The sequence below is a fragment of the Trichechus manatus genome, unplaced genomic scaffold (genome assembly GCF_000243295.1).
Source record: "Trichechus manatus latirostris isolate Lorelei unplaced genomic scaffold, TriManLat1.0 scaffold00010, whole genome shotgun sequence".
In the NCBI taxonomy this organism is placed as follows: domain Eukaryota; kingdom Metazoa; phylum Chordata; class Mammalia; order Sirenia; family Trichechidae; genus Trichechus; species Trichechus manatus.
Window position 1 is genome coordinate 5643548 of NW_004443946.1, and position 21106 is coordinate 5664653.

The following is a 21106-nucleotide window of genomic DNA, read 5'->3' on the forward strand; positions in this document are numbered from 1 at the left end:
TTTCATACACAGATGGTGTATATGAGAAGCTTGACATGGGAGGTTTCTCAAAGTCAGTAAACACAGAAGTGTTTACTGATGCTAGAGACAGAGTAAACCCCATTGTGGAATCTAGAGGAAAGCAACACTTCTTCTAGAAACTAAAAAAAATGGTAAATGAACCAGTGAATTATACTGGATACTAAAGTCTAAGATCATTACGTTTGCTAAACCTGAACTCATATCTAAACTTTACAAAGTAAAATGCAATAGGAAAGATTATTATCCTGTTGCAAGCTCAGCTCTGATAGACCCTATATTACATGATGGCAAGAACCTAGTACTCGAAAAATCACCAAAGCAAAGGTGCATGCAGTATATTGTCTTAACTCTGGGAAACTCCCATCATGTGGATTTTTGAATAATATATAAATACAGCAAACCTTTGAGTGAGCAATCTCCAATGGAGCTGGACTTGTCAGCCTGCTTACTTTTATTAATATCAGACTGGAATTACAATATCAGGCCAAATAATGATGTAAAACCCAAAAGGAGGAATACTGCTAATTGCCAAATTTGTTATGGAATTATCACATTTTCTGCTTCAGTGCTAAGCTCCAGGAGACACAGCGAATGAAAGCTGTAAAGAAACTCTAGATAAGTGTCAGCCACAAGGGTTGGGGGAACAAATTAAAAGGCTAGCCTTAAACTTTGGGCATTAGATCCCTCAAAACAGATGTCTTTGTGGAGAATAATCAATATAAACATATTTGCTGTTGAGTACAATAATGAACATTTTCTGTATATAAACTTGAAGGCATAATGGATGTAGAGATGGTGAAAACGTGGCTCTTCTCTAAAGATTTGGGCAAATCTTTTATTAAGATTCATTTCTGTCTTGACCTTCAACCTGTCACTGCTTCCTTTCTGCCTTTCATGTTCTCTCACCTTGATGCAAGTCAAAATACTGTCTTGCAATATTGCTGACATTTTATTTTAGGTAACTGTAAGGTTTAACTTTGCTCGCCACCATCCTTAACATATGGAAGCAATTAATTCATTTTCTTTGCCATCATTAGAATAGGAATCCTAGGATATTCTAAATGTAACGTCACCATAGAGTTCCCTTAACTAATTACATAATACCTAACCCATTTTCTTAGAAGTAAAACTTGCTAGTTAAGAAATAAAGAATGGCATTGCTTATAATAAACTCTGCATGCTACACTGTAATTTAAACTGTACTGTTATGTATGGTGAAGGATGAAAGTTTAGAGTTACTCCCCTTAGCAAACTTTTTTTTTTTTTTGATTTTAAGGATTGCTTAAATAAGCAGTACAGAAACCAGATGTCATTTGGTAAGAGTATCTGAATGACCAAAAATTTGCTGTCTGGGTATTTTTTTCCTTTATAAAAACAAGAAAAATTCTTTGGATTTATATCATATTTAGCAGCTGTGAAACAGTGCAAACATCTGTTTGTACCTATGGGGAGCTGACCCACGGGGTCCTCATCTCTTAATCACCAAGCATCAAGCCAGTCTCTCACGCACAGTTTGTTTTCTTTGCCATTGCCTCCCGCACTTCAAAGTTTTCATATGCTCATGTTCTATTGGCAGAATGGAGGAACTAATCCATTCATTATAAGGCCAGATGATTAGAATTTTTTGAGAAACGATCACAGCGCTCTCTCCACCTAGCCTGTGCCCAGAAACACATTCACATTTGCCTCTAAATTCATTTTGGAGTGTCTACACTTACTCTAAACACAGCAAGATTTATGAGTCTCAAGCAAGGTTATAGTAGCACATACACTAGACTGCACAAGACCTACAGACACCATTTGGGGCCACAATCTTGAAAAATCCATTTAAAAATATTCTGTCCCCTTTTTCGTAAGTGTACAGACATTCCATTAGCTCTTATTTGGAGTTTTCCTATCAGGATTTTGCTACAATTTTTTTTTTATAAAGAGCAATAATAACAAAAAAGGCCTCACCACACTTGCACACCCAGGGAATATCAGTTTCTAAAGGCCAACATTTTTACTGCACTTTATAAATAGGGAAAGTGCGCTGAACTGGAATCGAAGCTTGCCAGGTCAAATCAGCTGTTTTATTTATATATTCATTTTTTTTTAATACACTGTCTGCCAAATAAAGCATTCCTAGTGCAAATAAAAGTTGGAATCAGCCTAATTTTACACATATATTAAAAAATAATTAAAACAAAGTCTCATTACAATGTTTTCCATTACAAAGAAGATTACAAAGAAAAACAAATGCAAAGAAAAGAAATACTTGAGGATGATCCATCATAAAAATGCACTGATTAATAGGGTAATAATAAATTCTCTATAACAATTGACTCTTGATCAGTGAATGCCTTTGGCGGCCCCTATTTCTATAACAGACCTTCTGTACACTGAGAATCTAATTGCATGCTATTTGCATTGCACTTTAGAAACAAAGAGGAGGCCATGTTACAGCTGTGTGATCACTGTGTACAAATTACCCTTTGCTGATTTCTCTATTTTGAATATTCCAACTATTCCATAGGAGGGGAGGGGAATTGTCTTAGGCTAGGTTCTCTAGAGAAGCAAAACCAGTGAAGTGTATATACATACATATACATGGAGAGAGAAAAAGATTTATCTCAAGGAAATGGCTCATTTGTAGAGGCTGGCAATTCTCAAGTCTGTGGGTCAAGTGTGAGGCTGGAGGCTTCTCCTGACTCACGTAGCCTCAGGAGCTGATGAACCCAAGATCGGCAGGTCAGACAGCAGGCTGCTGGCTCACAGACTGCACAGGCCAACAAATCCCAAGATCAGCCGGCAATTAGGCAGGCCTCTGGCTCAAGTCCCAAGAACTGGAGGTCAGATGATGATGAGCCAGATGCAGGATCCAGAGCAAGTGAGCAAGCTTTGTTAGAATAACCGTATATATGTGCAGGCCACACCCGTGAGGAAACTCCCCTTACCACTGCTTGACTGATCACATTAGATCACATCATGGAAGATGACTACATCATTACATAACTGCCAAACTACATCATTACATAACTCTCAAACTGCATAACGTCATAACTACATCATTATGTAACTGCCAAACCACTGAGAATCATGGCCTAGCCAAGCTGACACAAAACCTTAACCATCACAGGCATGTACCCCACAAATTAAAGCCATAGGAATATCCAGAAACTTGAAAAAAGAAGCTAAGGTTAAAACCACACACATAACACTTCCATCTTTATCCTGCTGAGTTCAAAGCACTTCTTGTAACTTGCTGACACACTATGGAAAGATTAGACCTTGGGTTTATCTCATCTTTTTAAGCAGTGTGATGTACTGTACATATTCTGAATCTGGGATCCATAAGACAAGATTATGTAATTCCCAAGATACAAATAGGTGTTCCTGGAAAAAAACGTTCCATGGTACATTAAATTTGGGAAATACTACTCAAATGTCACCTTTTTGGAAAAAGACAAGACCTATTAGTAAATTAAATGCTCTGAGAACTACTGCAGTAAAAGCACCTTATATTATTATTTGTTAAAATCCTTAGGAAACATTTAAGACATAAAAAAGTGTAAACAATAATAATAAACCCACGTACCTACCTAGCAGCTTAAGAAAGAAATACTACAAATATAATAAAAGCCTTTGTGAGCTCTTCTCTCATCATGCCCCTGCCAACTATCAGAGGTAACAAGATTCTGAATGTTGTGTATATCATTTCTATACATTTGTTTATAACTTTATTAAATTTTTATGTATTTTTAAATAATCAGTAGTATTTTTATGTTTTTATCTTTTATATAAATAATAGAATACTCTATCATTTTGCAATTTTTTATTTTACATAAGAAATATATTTATGAGATTTGAACATATGTAGCTCTAGTTCATTTACTTTACTTTCACTGCAGTATAGTATTTATTGTATGAATATATAGGCATACCTCACTTTATTGCACTTGGCTTTATTGCACCTCGCAGATATTGTATTTTTTACAAATTGAAGGTTACTGAATATTTTAAGCCCGCTGTTGAGACCTACTACTCAGAAAAAAAGATTCCTTTCAAAATATTAGTGCTCATTGACAATGCACCTGGTCACCCAAGAGCTCTGATGGAGAGGTACAAGGAGATTGATGTTTTCATGCCTGCTAACACAATGTCCATTCTGCAACTCATGGATCAAGCAGTAATTTCAACTTTCAAGTCTTATTATTTGTCTTAGTCTTCTAGTGCTGCTCCAAGAGAAATACCACGAGTGTATGGCTTTAACAAAGAGAAATTTATTCTCTCACAGTCTAGAAGGTTACAGATCCAAATTCAGGGCGTCAGCTCCAGGGGACAGCCTTCTCTGTCAGCTCTGGAGGAAGGTCCTTGTCATCAGTCTTCCCTTGTTCTGGAATCATCTCAGCGCAGGTCCAAAGGATGTGCTCTGCTACTGGCACTGCTTTCTTGGTAGTATGAGGTCTCCAACTCTCTGCTTGCTTCCCTTTCCTTTTATCTCTTGTAAGATAAAAGGTGGCACAGGCCACTCCCTAGGGAAACTCCCTTTACATTGGATCAGGGATGTGACCTTAGTAAGGGTGTTATACAATCCCACCCTAATCCTCTTTACCATAAAATTACAATCACAAAATGGAGGACAACCATGCAATACTGGAAATCATGGCCCAGCCAAATTGATACACACATTTTTGGGGAGACATAATTCAATCCATGACATTATTTAAGAAATACATTTTGTAAGGCTATAGCTTCCATAGACAGTGATTCCTCTGATGAATCTGGGCAAAGTAAATTGAAACCCTTTTGGAGAGTATTCACCACTCTAGATGCCATTAAGAACATTTGTGATTTATGGAAGGAGGTAAAAATATCAACATTAACAGAAGTTTGGAAGAAGTTGATTCCAACCATCATGAATGACTCTGAGGGGTTCAAGACTTCAGTGAAGGAAGTAGCCGCAGATGTGGTAGAAATAGCAAGAGAACTAGAGTTACAAGTGGAGCCTGAAGATGTGACTGAATTGCTACAATTTCACGATAAAACTTTAATGGATGAGGAGTTGCTTCTTATGGATGAGCAAAGAAAGTGACTTCTTGAGATGACATCTATTCCTCGTGAAGATGCTGTGAACATTGTTGAAACGACAGCAAAGGATTTAGAATATTACATAAACTTAGTTGATAAAGCAGTGAGAGGGTTTGAGAAGATTGACTCCAATTCTGAAAGAAGTGCTACTGTGGGTAAAATGCTATCAAACAGCATTGCATGCTACAGAGAAATCTTTTGTGAAAGGAAGAGTCAATCAATGCAGCAAACTTCACTGTTGTCTTATTTCAAGAAATTGCCACAGCCACCCCAACCTTCAGCAACCACCATCCTGATCAGTCAGCAGCCATCAATAATGAGGTAAGACCCTACACCAACAAAAAGATTACCACTTGCTGAAAGCTCAGATGGTAGTTAGCACTTTTTAGCAATAAAGCATTTTTTAATTAAGGTATTTGTCTTAGTTATCTAGTGCTGCGATAACAGAAATACCACAAGAGGGTGGCTTCAACAAACAGAAGTTTATTCTCTCACAGTCTAGTAGGATAGAAGTCCAAATTCAGGGCATCACCTCCAGGGAGAGGCTTTCTCTCTCTGTCAGCTCAGAAGGAAGATCCTTGTCATCAATCTTCTCCTCGTCTGGGAGCTTCTCAGCACAGGAACCCCGGATCCAAAGGACACACTCTTCTCCTAGCACTACTTTCTTGATGGTATGAGGTCCCCTGTCTCTCTGCTGGCTTCTCCCTTTATATCTCTAAAGAGACTGACTTAAAACACAATCTAATCTTATAGATTGAGTCCTGCTTCATTATCATAACTCCCTCTAATCCTTCCTCATTAACATCATAGAAGCAGGATTACAACACATAGAAAAATCACATCAGATGACAAAATGGTGGACAGTCACACAATACTGGGAATCATGGCCTAGCCAAGTGGACACATATTTTTGGGGGATACAATTCAATCCATGACAGTATATACATTGTTTTTTTAGACATAATGCTATTGCACACTTAATAGACTACAGTATACTATAAACATAACTTTTACATGCACTGGGAAACCAAAAAATTTGTGTGACTCACTTTATTGTGATATTTGCTTTTTGTGGTCTAAAATCGAACCAGTGATATCGCAGAGGTATGCCTCTATCACAATTCATTCATCAGGTCTCCTATTAGGAACACTTAGATTTTTTTTTTTCTTTTGCAATTACAGATCATATTACCGTTGATGTATGAATAGACTGGTTAAACAAATGAAACAGAGCAGAGAGGACAGAAACAGATTCACATAGGTATGGAAATTTCACAAATGATAGAGGTTGTCACTGAAGATGCCCCTGGAGATCTGCTAACAAATGTGCAGAGACAATTGTTTATCCATGTAGAAAAAAAAATTAAATTAGATCCCTACCTCACACCATATCCCAAAATCAGTTCCAGGTATATTAAAGACCTAAATGTAAAAAGGAAAACATTGAATTTCTAGTAGAAAATATATGAGAATGTATGAAGTTATGGGGGAATTTCTAAAACAAAGTATCAAAAGCTTAAGTTATAAATTTAAAAAATTGATAAAATAGTCTACTGTTTAATTTTAACTCCCAGTCATCAAAAGATACTGTAAAAAAATAAATAGACAAGGCTCAGAATGAGGAAAGATATTTGGAAAACATATAACTAACAAAGGATTAGGATTCAGAATATATGAATAAATATTTTAGATTTTATTTAACCAGCATTTTCTAAATCATTTAACCCTTATTTACAGAAACACCTATTAAAATCTCATAAAATATAGATTCCACAGAGCACAATTTGGGAAAAATCTATATTATGGCAAAATCATAAAACTTGGACAAGACCTTGGCTTAGATCTCTACCCAGTTCTGTATTCTTCAGCAATATGACCCTAGACAAACAATTTAACTGCTCTGAGCCATGGCTTTTCATCTATAATGTGGATGGACCCTATCTGTGGTACAAAACATGGACTAAGATGGAAACCTGGAAACTGGTTACAAGGACACCTTGAAGTGGCCTGTAAACACCTTGTAGTGACCTCTTAGAAACCCTTTAATCTCACCATCAGTGAGAAGAGCTACCTTCAGGAATTAGAAAAAAATCAATTCTGAGCAAATGTTGTCTGGGGTATTTTCTATTTTTATACAAATGCCTTCTCATGATGCTTATTCTGTTTCTCACTAACAAACACTACCATTGTAGGTAGCAAAATAAAAGGGATAAACCACCCCTGGAGATGGAACTTAGCCAAATTTTCAGAGGTAGTCTTGCTATTTAACTATTTCCTGACATCCACATGTAGGCCACATAGATGACCAGAAAGAAAACATCAAGAGAAATAATGTGCATGAATGTTTGAGACATAAATGAAAGAAGTAAAAACAATTTTACTAATGTTCTCAATTCCAAAATACTCAAAATCAATTGAGGAAAAACATTTCATTTGAGAGACTAATCTAATGCAATTTTATTACTGAAGATCAACCTCATTACACATGAAGATACAATTCTTAACCAGGATTTGCAGTTTTTCTTTTATCTAATCATCAAGAAAGGGATTATAAATGCTTACGTGGAAAACCAATTTTTGTACAAGAGCAGAATTCTCATTTGCACAGCAAATTAATTCTTTTTAAAATGGAAAATCTGTATTTCAAAATATAAAAGTAGTAAAGAAAATATAAAGAACTGCCTACAGTTTGGATACTAGTGACCAATTAAAGAACAGCAAGGGACAAGCTTAGGATAAATAGTTGGCTTATTTTAAGTCTGTTAAAATTAATTTTGCCACTTTATTTTCTAGCAATAATAAAATAGCAAAAAAAAGGTGAAAATATGCTAAACATTTATTAGCCCGAAAAGTATGTGGTGAAACCCATGTGAAATTTTTCACTACAGATTAGTAAATAAGCACATGTAAACCACACTTACCTTGCTTACTGAGTCATCTACCCCTGTCGGGGATTGTAAATTTCAAAAGAGGCTTTGATTCTGTAAGAAGGTGCTGTGGGGTTAGGAGAGATACAGACGCCAGCCATACCTAGAAGCAGAGTCTTTGATGTGGTGAAAAAAATGTGAAATTATTCACTACAGACTAGTAAATAAGCAAAAGTAAGCCTGTGTTTACCTTGCCTATTGGATAATCCACCCCTGCTGACCTTCCATTTTGATGACTTTTTTGGAGCTAAGTCTCCACAACTCTCTTGTGTGGGAAAGAAACATGCTAACTACTCTTTGTTCTGAATAATATTTTCAAGAACGTTTGTTTGGTAAACAGCCTTGGAAGCTAGAGATAGAGTCTCCTTCCAGAATAGAGAATACCATTATGAATGATTGGGGTTCTTAAATTCAGGGTCTTGTAATGCAAGCCACTGCATGTACAGGTGTCATTTGACCCTCTTCACATCACCCTGTAGGACTGGGGCTCAGGGAATCCATGCAAAAGCTGATTCTTTGGATATTCTTATTGATATAAATCATAAAATGTCCTTCATCTCTGACTCAGGAGCCTCATGTCTTGTACCAGAATCCATGAAATTTGATAGCTTGAAAGTAGAATAAAAATCTCAGGCCCTTCACAGTTTTTGATAATGGTTGCATAGGAATGGAAAGCACAGAAAAAGCTTATGGACTGTCCAAGATGCAGAGCCTGGGACTCCAAAGGACTACAACCTTCTAGAAATACCCTGGTGGCACAGTGGTTAAGAGCTTGGCTGCTAACCAAATGGTCAGCAGTTCGAATCCACCAGTGACTCCTTGTAAACCCTATGGGGCAGTTCTACTCTGTCCTATAGGGTTGCTGTGAGTCGGAATCGACTTGACGGCAATGGGTTTGGTTTTGGGGTGCATAAAGGGACATCAATGAAGCTTGACATTGGGTGAAAGGAGGAAGTCACCCATTAGAATTCATAACCATAAGTCTCCCTCATGTAGGTTTACAGCCCAATTTTACCTACTTGTATTTAAAAAAAAAAAACCTTAAATAGAGAATTTAATTCGAAGGTCACACATTAGTAATACCCACTATGTGACTTGCAGAAGTCATCACAAATCCTGTGTGGAGGAATACAATATCAGCCAAGGTCTCAAAGAATCCCCACCAACTTTCAAAAACAGAAAACACACAATAAAACAAGGTACCATGAGGGGCAGAAAAAACAAGTAGAAACAACAGACAGCAGAATCAGACCCACAAAGATTTCAGATACAAAAATCATCACAAAAGATTTAATAAGTTGTTTATCATCTAAAAAGGAATAACAATTAGACTGATAGCTGTTGCTTCTCAATAGTCAAAAATGTCGCCAGACAATCTGCGAAGCAGCTCACAACATGGATGAATCTGGGGGCATTATTCTAAGTGAAATAAGTCAATCACAAAAGGACAAATATTGTATGAGACCAATACTATAAAAACTCATGAAAAGATTTACGCATAAAAAGAAACAATCTTTGATGGTTACGAGGGAGGAGACGCCACCACAACTTGTCCAAGGCAAGGTCATAAGAGCTCCGCAGACACATCCAAACTCCCTAAGGGACCGAATTACTAGGCTGAGGGACTGTGGGGACCAGGCTGTCAGGGAACATCTAGCTCAATTGGCATAACATAGTTTATAAAGAAAATGTTCTACATTCTACTTAGGTGAGTAGCATCTGGTGTCTTAAAAGCTTGTGAGCAGCCATCTAAGATACTCCACTGGTCTTACCCTATCTGGAGCAAGGGAGAAAGAAGAAAACCAAAGACACAAAGGAACGATTAGTCCAAAGGCCTAATGGACAACTACCACAGCCTCCACCAGACTGAGTCCAGCACAACTGGATGGTGCCCAGCTACCGCCACTAACTGCTCTGACAAGGATCACAGTAGAGGGTTCCAGACAGAACTGGAGAAAAATGTAGAACAAAATTCTACTCACAAAAAAAGACCAGACTTACTGGCCTGACAGAGACTAGAGAAACCCCGAGAGTACGGCCCATGGACACCCTTTTAGCTCAGTAATGAAGTCGCTCCCGAGTTTCAACCTTCAGCCAAAGATTAGACAGGCCCATAAAACAAAACGAGACTAAAGAGGCACACCAGCCCAGGGGCAAGGACGAGAAGGCAGGAGGAGACAAGAAAGCTGGTAATAGGGAACCCAGGGTCAAAAAAGGGAGAGTGTTGACATGTCGTGGGGTTGGTAACCAATGTCACGAAACAATAGGTGTACTAATTATTTAATGAGAAGCTAGTTTGTTCTGTAAACCTTCATCTAAAGTACAATTAAAAAAAAAAAGTCACCAGACAGTAGAATGATTTATCCAATCTGCTAAAAGAAAATAACTCTCAGCTAGAATTCCATAACCAATGAGTTATCTTTTTTAGAACAAGAGGGGAAAAACAGACTTGTTCCAGATTTGCTTAAAATAAAACAAAAACGGATTTGTTACCCTTTGCCTTACAGATCCCTTTAAAGGAAATTCTAAATTACTGACTTTAGGTGGAAGGAAAATGATGGAAGGGGTGAGATATGACAAATTTTGAGGAAAGATATTGTTAAATGAATGGGTAGATCTAAATCAGTGCTTCTTAAACAGTGGCATATTTTTACCCTCAGGGAACATCTGATAATGTCTGGAGAAATTTTTGTTTGTGACAACCTGCGGAGCGGTGCTACTGGCATCTAGAGGTTAGAGCCAGGGATCCTGCTAAAAATCCTATAGTGCACGGTACTGTTTCTCACAACGAAGAATTATCTGGCCCAAAGTGTCAATAGTGCCATGGTTGAGAAACCCTAATCTAAATGAACACTGACAGTGTATAGCAGTAATAATACTGACTTGTGGGACTAGAGCTAAAGTATGCTACAACAATAGAGTATAAATAGGGGGGATGGTGCTTGGAATCAAAGTGTCCTAAGGTTTCGTATCACTTGGGAGGAGATAAAAGATTCTGATTAACTGTAGGATGTGAAAAGTTAGTGACCATATTAAAATATCAAAGGTGACTACTAAATAAACAAACATTAGAAAATACGTTTTCTGACCTGGTAGCAGGGAAAATGGAATGAGAATAAAGAGAAAGCGAGCAAAGAGGAGGAAAAAAACAAAACAAAAAAAACACCCAAAAGGTGGGGTGTATGGGGGGAGTAAGCAACAAGATAGAAATAAATACAAATATATCAATAATCAAAATAACTGTAAATGGACTAAAACTCTCCAATTCAAACAAAAAGTTTTTCAGTCTAGATAAAATAAGAATTCCAGCTAAATAATGCTTACAAGAGATACTTATAAAACAATAGGACACAGACTGTTAAAAGATCAAGGGTGGAAGAAAATATACAAGGCAAACACTATGCCCCAAAAGGCTTATATAGTTATACTGATATTAGACAAAATAAACATAAAGCAAAAAGCATTACTAAAGAATAAAATAAAAGGTATTGCATATTAATAAAAAGTTAAACACAACAGGAAGTTTATTCTAAACTTGCTTGAATTTGGTAATACTGCCTTAAAATATTTTTTTTAAATAGGCAAAACTACAAGGAAATTTACCAAGTTCATCATCATAACAAACAATTTTTAACATATGGTTATCAATAATTGATATATCAACCAGCTAGAAGGAAACAGTAATGATACCAAACCAAAAAACACCCATCGCTGTTGAGTCGATTCTGACTCATAGCCACTCTATGGAACAGAGTAGAACTGCCCCATACGGTTTCCAAGGAGCGCCTGGCGGTTTCAAACTGCTGACCTTTTGGTTAGCAGCCGTAGCTCTTCACCACTACACCACCAGGGTTTCCAAAAGATTTTAAATAGGCATTTATAGAATGATGCATCCAAATTTTGCAGAATTAATTGATTTCACACACACTTGAAACATTTTTTAAAAACTGACAGACTACTGCAAACCACAGCAAATCATTAAATGATTAGCATCATACAGACCATTTTCACTTTCCACAATGAAAATACTGTAAGAAACAATTACAAAAAGTGAACTAATAAAACTCCATACATTTAGAAATTTTAAAACACTTCTAAATTAGTCATCAAACCAAGTACAAAGCATAATGAAATTAGATAACTGAATGCTAAAAATGGTAGGATAAAGCTAAAATGGTACCTAGAGGAAAATTTATAGCCTTAAATTACCATATTTTAATGCAAATAACTCGCACCTTTTGTGTTTCTTTGCCAACCACGCCCTCCAATACCTCGCAGGGTGAGGGTGCAGTTGGCAAACTAACATAAAAGGCACACTTTTTTTGCATAAAATACAGTATATGTAAGAAGAAAAGAATAGCTAAAAAGTAATCAGCTAAGCATTGAAATTAAAAAATAATAATAAAAAAGAAAACCAAGATAAACCCAAAGAAAGCAAAGAATATAAAGGCACGAGCAGAAGTTACTGAAGGAGAAAACAAATACATGCTAGAAAGAATCAACAAAGCTAAAAGGTGGCCTTTTAAAAAACTAATGAAACTGACAAAACTCTGGCAAGATTGATTAACAAAAAAGAAATCCTAAATAAATAATATTAGGAAGGAAAAAGGGTCATAACTGTAAATGCCAAAAGGAAATCAAAGACTTGATGCCAAAAAAATTGAAAACCTTGATGAAATGGATAAACCCTTAAGGAAATACAACTCACCAAAACTAATTCATAAAGAAATAGAGAAACTGACAATATTATAAACATTGAATAAATTGGATTAGCAGATAAATATCTTCCCGAGAAGAAAACATCAGGTGCCGACAACGTTACAGGAAAGTTATTTCCAATATCCAGGTATATTTAAAACCTAAGAAGATTCATAAAAGTTAAAACTTTTAAAAGAAAACATTAAAATCTATCTTAAGAACCTGTGGCAAGCAATGATTTCTTAAACAAACGAAGAAACTGGCAACTCATAAAGGAAATATTGATAAATCTGATTACATTTAAAATTAAATCGTAACAACAAAAGACTATCCCAAAAGGATAAAAAAAAAAAAAAAAAAAAAAAAGGCATGGACCAGGAGAGGATATTGCAGCACATATAATCAAAAAAAGGATCCATTTCCAGATTTATTTTTTTTAAAAAGAAAAACCTCCTGGTAATTAATAAGACAAACACGCACACACACAAAACAACCCAACCAAAAAAAGATATAAATAGGCAATTCATGGAAGAGGAAAATGACTAGCCAATAAATACACAAAATGATGCTCCAGCTCACTAAAAACCAGAGAAATGCAAATTAAATTCACACTGGGATACTATTTCACAGCTTGACTAGCAAAACAAAACGAAAACTTTGACAGCTAGGGTTGGTAAGGCTATGAAGCAACAGAATATGTTACACACTACTGATAGGAGTGAAGATTTGTTCAATCACTTTGGAGAGCAATGTGCGTCTAGTTAGGATGAAATCCACATTCTTTAGGACCCAGCAAGCCTTCTTCTGTAGAGATCCCTGGAAAAACTCTCATGTGTAGACAAGAAGACCTGCACAAGAATGTTCAGAGTAGCATAGTCTGTAATAGCAGGAAAATGTAAACATGGGCATCAACAGGAGAATGGACAGGTAACTTGCACAGGGCTGACTAATCCTTTAGGCACAGGGGGCACAGTGCCTAGGACCCACAATACTTTTAGGAACTCACGAAGTTGCCTTAATTTCTTTTAAAATCAGAAGAAAAAAATAAACTTTTACAACAAAGAAAATGCTTCAACAGATAATGTTAATATATTAGTCTTTATACCAATGTAGTCAGAAAATATAATTTTTAATATTTTTATGGAGAAAGGGGCTGAAAAGGCAAAAGTAACTTAGGTTCATAAAAATCATAATGTGGCCTTGAACTTGTGGCATATTCAAATAATGGGATACTATAAAGCAGTGAAAATGAATGAACCAGAGCTACTCATATCAACATGAATGAATCTCACAAACAAAATATTGAGGAAAATGCATACAAACACACCGACATCTACACCTACAATGAGATTCATACTGTAGATCTTATATATTAAGAAATCATATATAGAGAAGTTAAAATCATAAAAACAATACTAGATATTGTTTAAACCCATTGCTGTTGAGATGATTCCGACTCATAGCAACCCTATAGAACAGAGTAGAGCTGCCCCATAGGGTTTCCAAGGCTGTAATTTTTACGGAAGCAGACTGCCAGATTTTTCTCCCACAGAGCGGCTGGTGGGTTGGAATTGGTGACCTTTCAGTTAGCAGCCGACCATTTAACCACTGCACCACCAGGGCTCCTTAGATATTGTTTAGGAAAACATATATGTAGAAAAACTATGAGGAAACGTATGCTATTGTTAGGTGCCGTCAAGTCGTTCCCAACTCATAACCACTCTGTGTACAACAGAACAAAACACCGCCCAATCCTGTGCCATCCTCTCAGTCATTCTCTGTTTAAGCTCACTGTTGCAGCCACTGTGTCAATCCGTCTCATCGAGGGTCTTCTTGTTCGCTGACCCTGTACTTTACCAAGCATGATGTCCTTTTCCAGGGAGTGGTCCCTCCTGATAACAAGTCCAAAGTATGTGAGACAAAGCCTCACCATCCTCACTTCCAAGGAGCACTCTGGTGGTATTTCTTCCAAGACAGACTTGTTCATTCTTCTGGCAGTCCATAATGTATTTAGTATTCTTCCCAACAGCATAATTCAAAGGCATCAATTCTTCAGTCTTCCTTATTCATTGTCCAGCTTTCGCATGCATATGAGACAACTGAAAATATCATGGCTTGGGTCAGGCACACCTTAGTCCTCAAAGTGACAGCTTTGCTTTTCAGCACTTTAAAGAGGCCTTTTGCAGCAGATTTGTCCAGTGAAATATGTCATTTGATTTCCTGACTGCTGATTCCACAGGGGTTGATTGTGGATCCAAGTAAAATGAAATCCTTGACAACGTCAATATTTTCTCCATTTGTTATGATGCTGCTTTTCGGTCAAGTTGTGAGGATTTTTGTTTTCTTTATGTCGAGGTGTAATCCACACTGAAGGCTGTAGTCTTTGAGCTTCATCATTAAATGCTTCAAGTCCTCTTAGCTTTCAGCAATCAAGCCTGTATCATCGCATATCACAGGTTTTTAATGAGTCTTCCTCCAATCCTGATGCCACATTCTTCTTCATATAGCCCAGCTTCTCAGATTGTTAGTCCAGCTTCTCAGATTATTAGCTCAGCATACAGATTGAACAAGTATGGTGAAAGAATGCAACCCTGATGCACGCCTTTCTTGATTTTAAACCATGAAGTATCCCCTTGTTCTGTTCCAAAGACTGCCTCTTGGTCTATGTATGGGTTCCTCACAGGCACAATTAAGTGTTCTGGAATTCCCATTCTTCATGATATTATTCATACTTTGTTATGATCCACACAGTCAAATGCCTTTGCATAGTCAATAAAACACAGGTAAATATAGTTCTGGTATTCTCTGCTTTCAGCCAAGATCCATCTGACATCAGCAATGATATCCCTTGTTCCACATCCTCTTCTGTATCCGGCCTGAATTTCTGGCAGTTCCCTGTAGATATACTGCTGCAACTACTTTTGCATGATCTTCAGCAAAATTTTACTTGTGTGTGATGTTAATGATATTGTTCGATAATTTCTGCATTCTGTTGGATCAGCTTTCTTTGGAATGGGCACAAATATCGGTTTCTTCTAGTTGGTTGGCCAGGCAGCTCTCTTCCAAATTTCTTGGCATAGACAAGTGAGCACTTGTCTCCAGCACTGCATCTGTTTGTTGAAACATCTCAATTCCTGGAGACTTGTTTTTTGCCAATGCCTTCAATGCAGCTTGGACTTCTTCCTTCAATACCATTGGTTCTTGATCATATGCTACCTTCTGAAACGGCTGAATGTCGACCAATTCTTTTTGGTACAGTGACTCTGTGTACTCCTTCCAACTGCTTTTAATGCCTCCCGCTTCGTTCAATATTTTGCTCATAGAATCCTTCAACATTGCAACTCAAGGGTTGAATTTTTCCTTCAGTTTTCAGCTTGAGAAATGCCAAGTATATTCTTCCCCTTTGGTTTTCTAACTCCAGCTCTTTGCACATTTCATTATAATATTTTACTTTGTCTTCTCAAGCTGCCCTTTGAAATGTTCTGTTCAGCTATTTTACTTCACCATTTCTTCCATTTGCATTAGCTACTCTGCATTCAGGAGCAAGTTTCAAAGTCTCTTCTGACATCCATTTTGGTCTTTTCTTTCTTTCCTGTCTTTTCAATGACCTTTTCCTTTCTTTGTGTATGATGTCGTTGATGTCTTCCCACAGCTCATCTGATCTTCGGTCATTAGTGTTCAATATGTCAAATCTATTCTTGAGATGGTCTCTACATTCAGGTAGGATATACTCAAGGCCGTATTTTGGCTCTCATGGACTTGTTCTAATTTTCTTCAGCTTCCACTTGAACTTGTACATGAGCAATTGACGGTCTGTTCTGCAGTTAACCCCGGCCTTGTTCTGACTGATGATATTGAGCTTTTCCATCGTCTCTTTCCACTGATGTAGTTGATTTGATTCTTGTGTTTTCCATCTGGTGAGGTCCATGTGTATAGTCACCATTATGTTGTTGAAAAAAGATACTTGCAACGGTAATGTGTCCAAAATACATGAGACGGAGTCTCATCATCCTAGCTTCCAAGGAGCACTCTGGTGGTACTTCTTCCAAGACAGACTTGTTCATTCTTTTGGCAGTCCATGGTAAACCCAGCCCAGCCCAGACCAGTGAATCAGAATCTGCATTTTAACCTGGTCCCCAGGTGGCTTCTATGGATATTAAAGGTTAAGAAACGTTCTCTAGTAGATCCTCAGACGAGGTCAGTCTACTTGGCATTATGCTACTCTCCCAATCTTTCTCATCAGTGAGAATTCTCTACACCTGCACTGTGAACTGTGGACACCACTAGCCACACATGACAACTAAACACTTGAAATGTGCAGTCAGTGTAAAACATACAAGGGATTTCCAAGACTTAGTAAAAAAAAGTAAAATATCTTATTTTTTTCATTTTAATTACATTTTGAAATGATATTATTTTACATGTACTGGGTTAAATTAGATATATTTTTAAAATTAATGTCAGCCATTTTTTACTTTTTTTAACACGGCTACTAGAAATTTTAAAATCATATGTGTGGCTTGCATTTGTGGCTCACGTTATATTTTTACTGAAGAGCACTACTCTAAATCCCGGTCTCTGCCCCCACTCCCACCTGAAATGGTATGACTTACACACCTATCCCCATGCAAATTAGCTTCCTGACTGAAATTCCATGATGCTTACACCTTGACATGTCCAGGAACCTCCTAGACTGAGAAGTCTTCTGGTCCTGGCCATCTTCATTAGGTTGCTAACTCTGTGGCGAAAATGCAGACTTTTTTTTTCTGAGTTTAGGTTTTTTATTGTGGCTTGGAAAGGGCATAAATAGGCAAAAAGGGGTCAGGGCTCTAGTTCAGACTATGCCTTTAACTTGAACTTTCTCTATGACCTTGGCCCCGTCACTTTATCTGTCCTTACCTCTTTGTCCCAGATCCCTTTATCTAAAAAGTAAAAGCTTTGAATTGGATAATTTTTAAGATTCTGTAAATCTCCAAGGCAAACAGTAATCTTTTACTCTCATTTATCTTTTTTGCACATTTACTGTCAATCCAATTAAATTGTAAACGCCTCCAAGACAGGCGTTTTATCTTATAATTCTATCTCCAACTTCTTGTGCTAAACCTGAACATTAGGATCCTCAACAATTCATTTCAATGGTGACTCCTATGCCTAAGGAGAAACCATTTATTTGGGCAGATCCAAGCCTAGAAAAAAAACGTGAGATCCTGTAGAGAGACAGAAGTAGAGACATAATCCACAAGCAGTTGTGTTTTGAGGTAAATCATGCCTGCATATTTGTGTGCACACATTTGTTTTTAAAAGTTTGGCCGTCAGGCTGTAACCTGAGGAATCTTGGTTAAATATTTCTTTATGCAAAACAAAGAATGTTGAGTAGTTAAATATTTTACCTCTAAGGCTAAAATTGGGTTATTTTTTGTTTCTTCCCTTCTGAATGCTTAAGGTGGAAAGTCCAGTGTAAATGTTCAAGATTTTCAGTCACAAAAACCCCATCATCTATGAAGAATAAAGGTAACCAACACCTTTGAATGGTTCACTCATTCAACAAACATGTATTATGAGTCCTCTATTATAACTTAATGAGTCAGCAATCTTTGCTGAGCATCTACTAAATGTGGAGAGCTCACAGGTAATGTTTTTGTTGTCAGGTGCCACCAAGTTACCAAGTCGGTTCTGACTAATAGCGACCCTATGTACCACAGAACAAAACAGTGCCCAGTCCTGCATCATCCTCAAAATCTTTGCTATGTTTGAGCCCATTGCTGTAGCCACTGTGTCAATCCATCTCATCAAGGGTCTTCATCATTTTCGCTGACACTCTACCTTACCAAGCATGATGTCCTTCTCCAGGGACTTGTTCCTCCAGGTAACATGTCCAAAGTATGTGAGACGAAGTTCCACCATCCTTGCTTCAAAGGAACATTCTGGCTATACTTCTTCCAAGACAGACTTGTTTGTTTTTCTGGCTGTCCATAGTATAGTCAATATTCTTCATCAACACCATAATTCAAAGGCATCAATTCTTTGGTTTTCGTTATTCATTGTCAAGATTTCACATGCATATGAGGTGATTGAAAATATCATGGCTTGGGTCAGGTGCGCCTTAGTCCTCAAAGTGACATCTTTGCTTTTCAACACTTTAAAGAGATCTTTTGTAGCAGATTTGCCCAATGCAATACATTGTTTGATTTCTTGATTGTTTCTTTCATTGGCGTTGATTGTGGGTGCAAGTAAAATGAAATCCTTGACAACTTCAATCTTTTCTCTGTTTAACATGATGTTGCCTATTGGTCCAGTTATGAGAATTTTTATTTTCTTTATGTTGAGATGTAATCCATACTGAAGGCTGTAGTCTTTGATCTTTATCAGTAAATGCTTCAAGTCCTCTTCAGTTTCAGCAAGCAAGATTGTGTCATCTGCATATCACAGGTTGTTAATGAGTCTTTCTCCGATCCTGATGCCCCATTCTTCATATAGTCCAGCTTCTTGGATTATTTGCTTAGCATACAGATTAAATAAGTATGGTAAAAGGATACAGCCCTGATGCACACCTTTCCTGATTTTAAACCCCACAGTATCCCCTTGTTCTGTTTGAATGACTGCCTCTTTGTCTATATACAGGCTCCACATGAGCACAATTAAATGTTCTGGAATTTCCATTCTTCACAAAGTTATCCATAACTTGTTATGATCTACATAGTCGAATGTCTTTGCATAGTCAATAAAATACAGATAAACATGTTTCTGGTAATATACCCACGAAAACCTCCACCAGACAGAGATGAGCAAGGACAACACCAAGTGTGCATGGAATGAAGCCAAGTTCTGGGACCAAAGGGTATCAGGGCTCAGGAATGTGGAGTCAGCAATAGAGCCATATCATATATCCTGCTAAGAACCTTCCACATTGCCCCAAGCTATTATTAGCAAAAATGTCACTTTGAGGACTAAAGTATGCCTGACCCAAGCCATGATATTTTCAATTACCTCATATGCATGCAAAAGCTGTACGATGAATAAGGAAGACCGAAGAAGAATTAATGCCTTTAAATTATGGTGTTGGCAAAGAATATATAATATACCATGAAATCCCAGAAGAATGAACAAATTTGTCTTGGAAGAAGTACAGCCAGAATGCTCCTTAGAAGAGAGGATGGCAAGACTTCATCTCACATGCTTTGGACAGGTTATCAGGAGGAGTCAGTCCCTGGAGAAGGACATTACGTTCAGTAAAGTAGAGGGTCAGTGAAAAAGGGGAAGACCCTCAAAGAGAAGGATTGACACAGTGGCTGCAGCAATAGGCTCAAGGGTAACAATGATTGCGAGGATGGTACAGGACTGGGCAGTGTTTAATTCTGTTGTACATAGGGTCTCTATGAGTCAGAACCAACTCGATGGCGCCTAACAACAACACTGTTACTAACTGTAGAGATAGAGAAATAACAGCCGTTTATTTTCTGCCACATTTCTAAAAGTGGGGAAATCTAAACCACTGTTCTTTTACTCTGAAGTCATGGTTTGCTAGTAGTAGTGAATGAAAATGCCATATTCTGCAGTATTCTATTTATACCCTGATAGAGATGAGTGGAATTCAAAACCTTAATGCAGAAACTAGAGCTCCAAAAGGGTTACAGTCTGCCTGGAAGGGAGATTGTAGTGGACACCTGGAGTGTTTGCCTGCTCAGCATCCATTCCCCCTTCTTCTGTACTAGCACCTTGATTTTCAGACAACTCCTCTTCACCTAAACCCGCGATCAATAGAGTTGATCCCCATTCCCAGATTTCAGGAATGGACACATGACACAGGCTTGGCCAATGAGCATATTCCATGTCTCTGTTCACAGTCATTGGCTCAGGGGTGGCAAATGATCTGAATCAGACCAATCAAGAGCTGATCTGATAATTTGCATTGGAGCAGCATGAAAAAAAAGGTCTCCTTCTGCTGGGATTGCTGATGGAGACTGGTGTAATCCTTGAGTTGCCAGGGCCCACCTCATGGAGGAAGTTGGCTACATTATTTATTTGCCCTTCCGAAGCCTGTCATGCCAAAAGTCCAGTACTAGATTTTTCAGGTATGAGAGCCAATTTCTTTTTTTTTTTTTTAATTGTTGTAGTCTAAGTGAACTTTACATTTCAAGTTAGTCTTCCATACAAAATTTTATGTGACCCTAATTGCTCACCCCATTCTGCGACAGCACACTCCTCCTTTCCATCCCTGATTCCCCGTGTCCAATCAACCAGCTCCTAACCCTCTCTGCCTTCCCATCTCACCTCTGGACAGAAGCTGCCCCTTTGGTCTCCGGTATCTACTTGAGCTAAGAGGCACACTCCTCACGAGTATCACTTTATGTCCCACAGTCCAGTCCAATCCCTGTCTGAAGAGTTGGCCT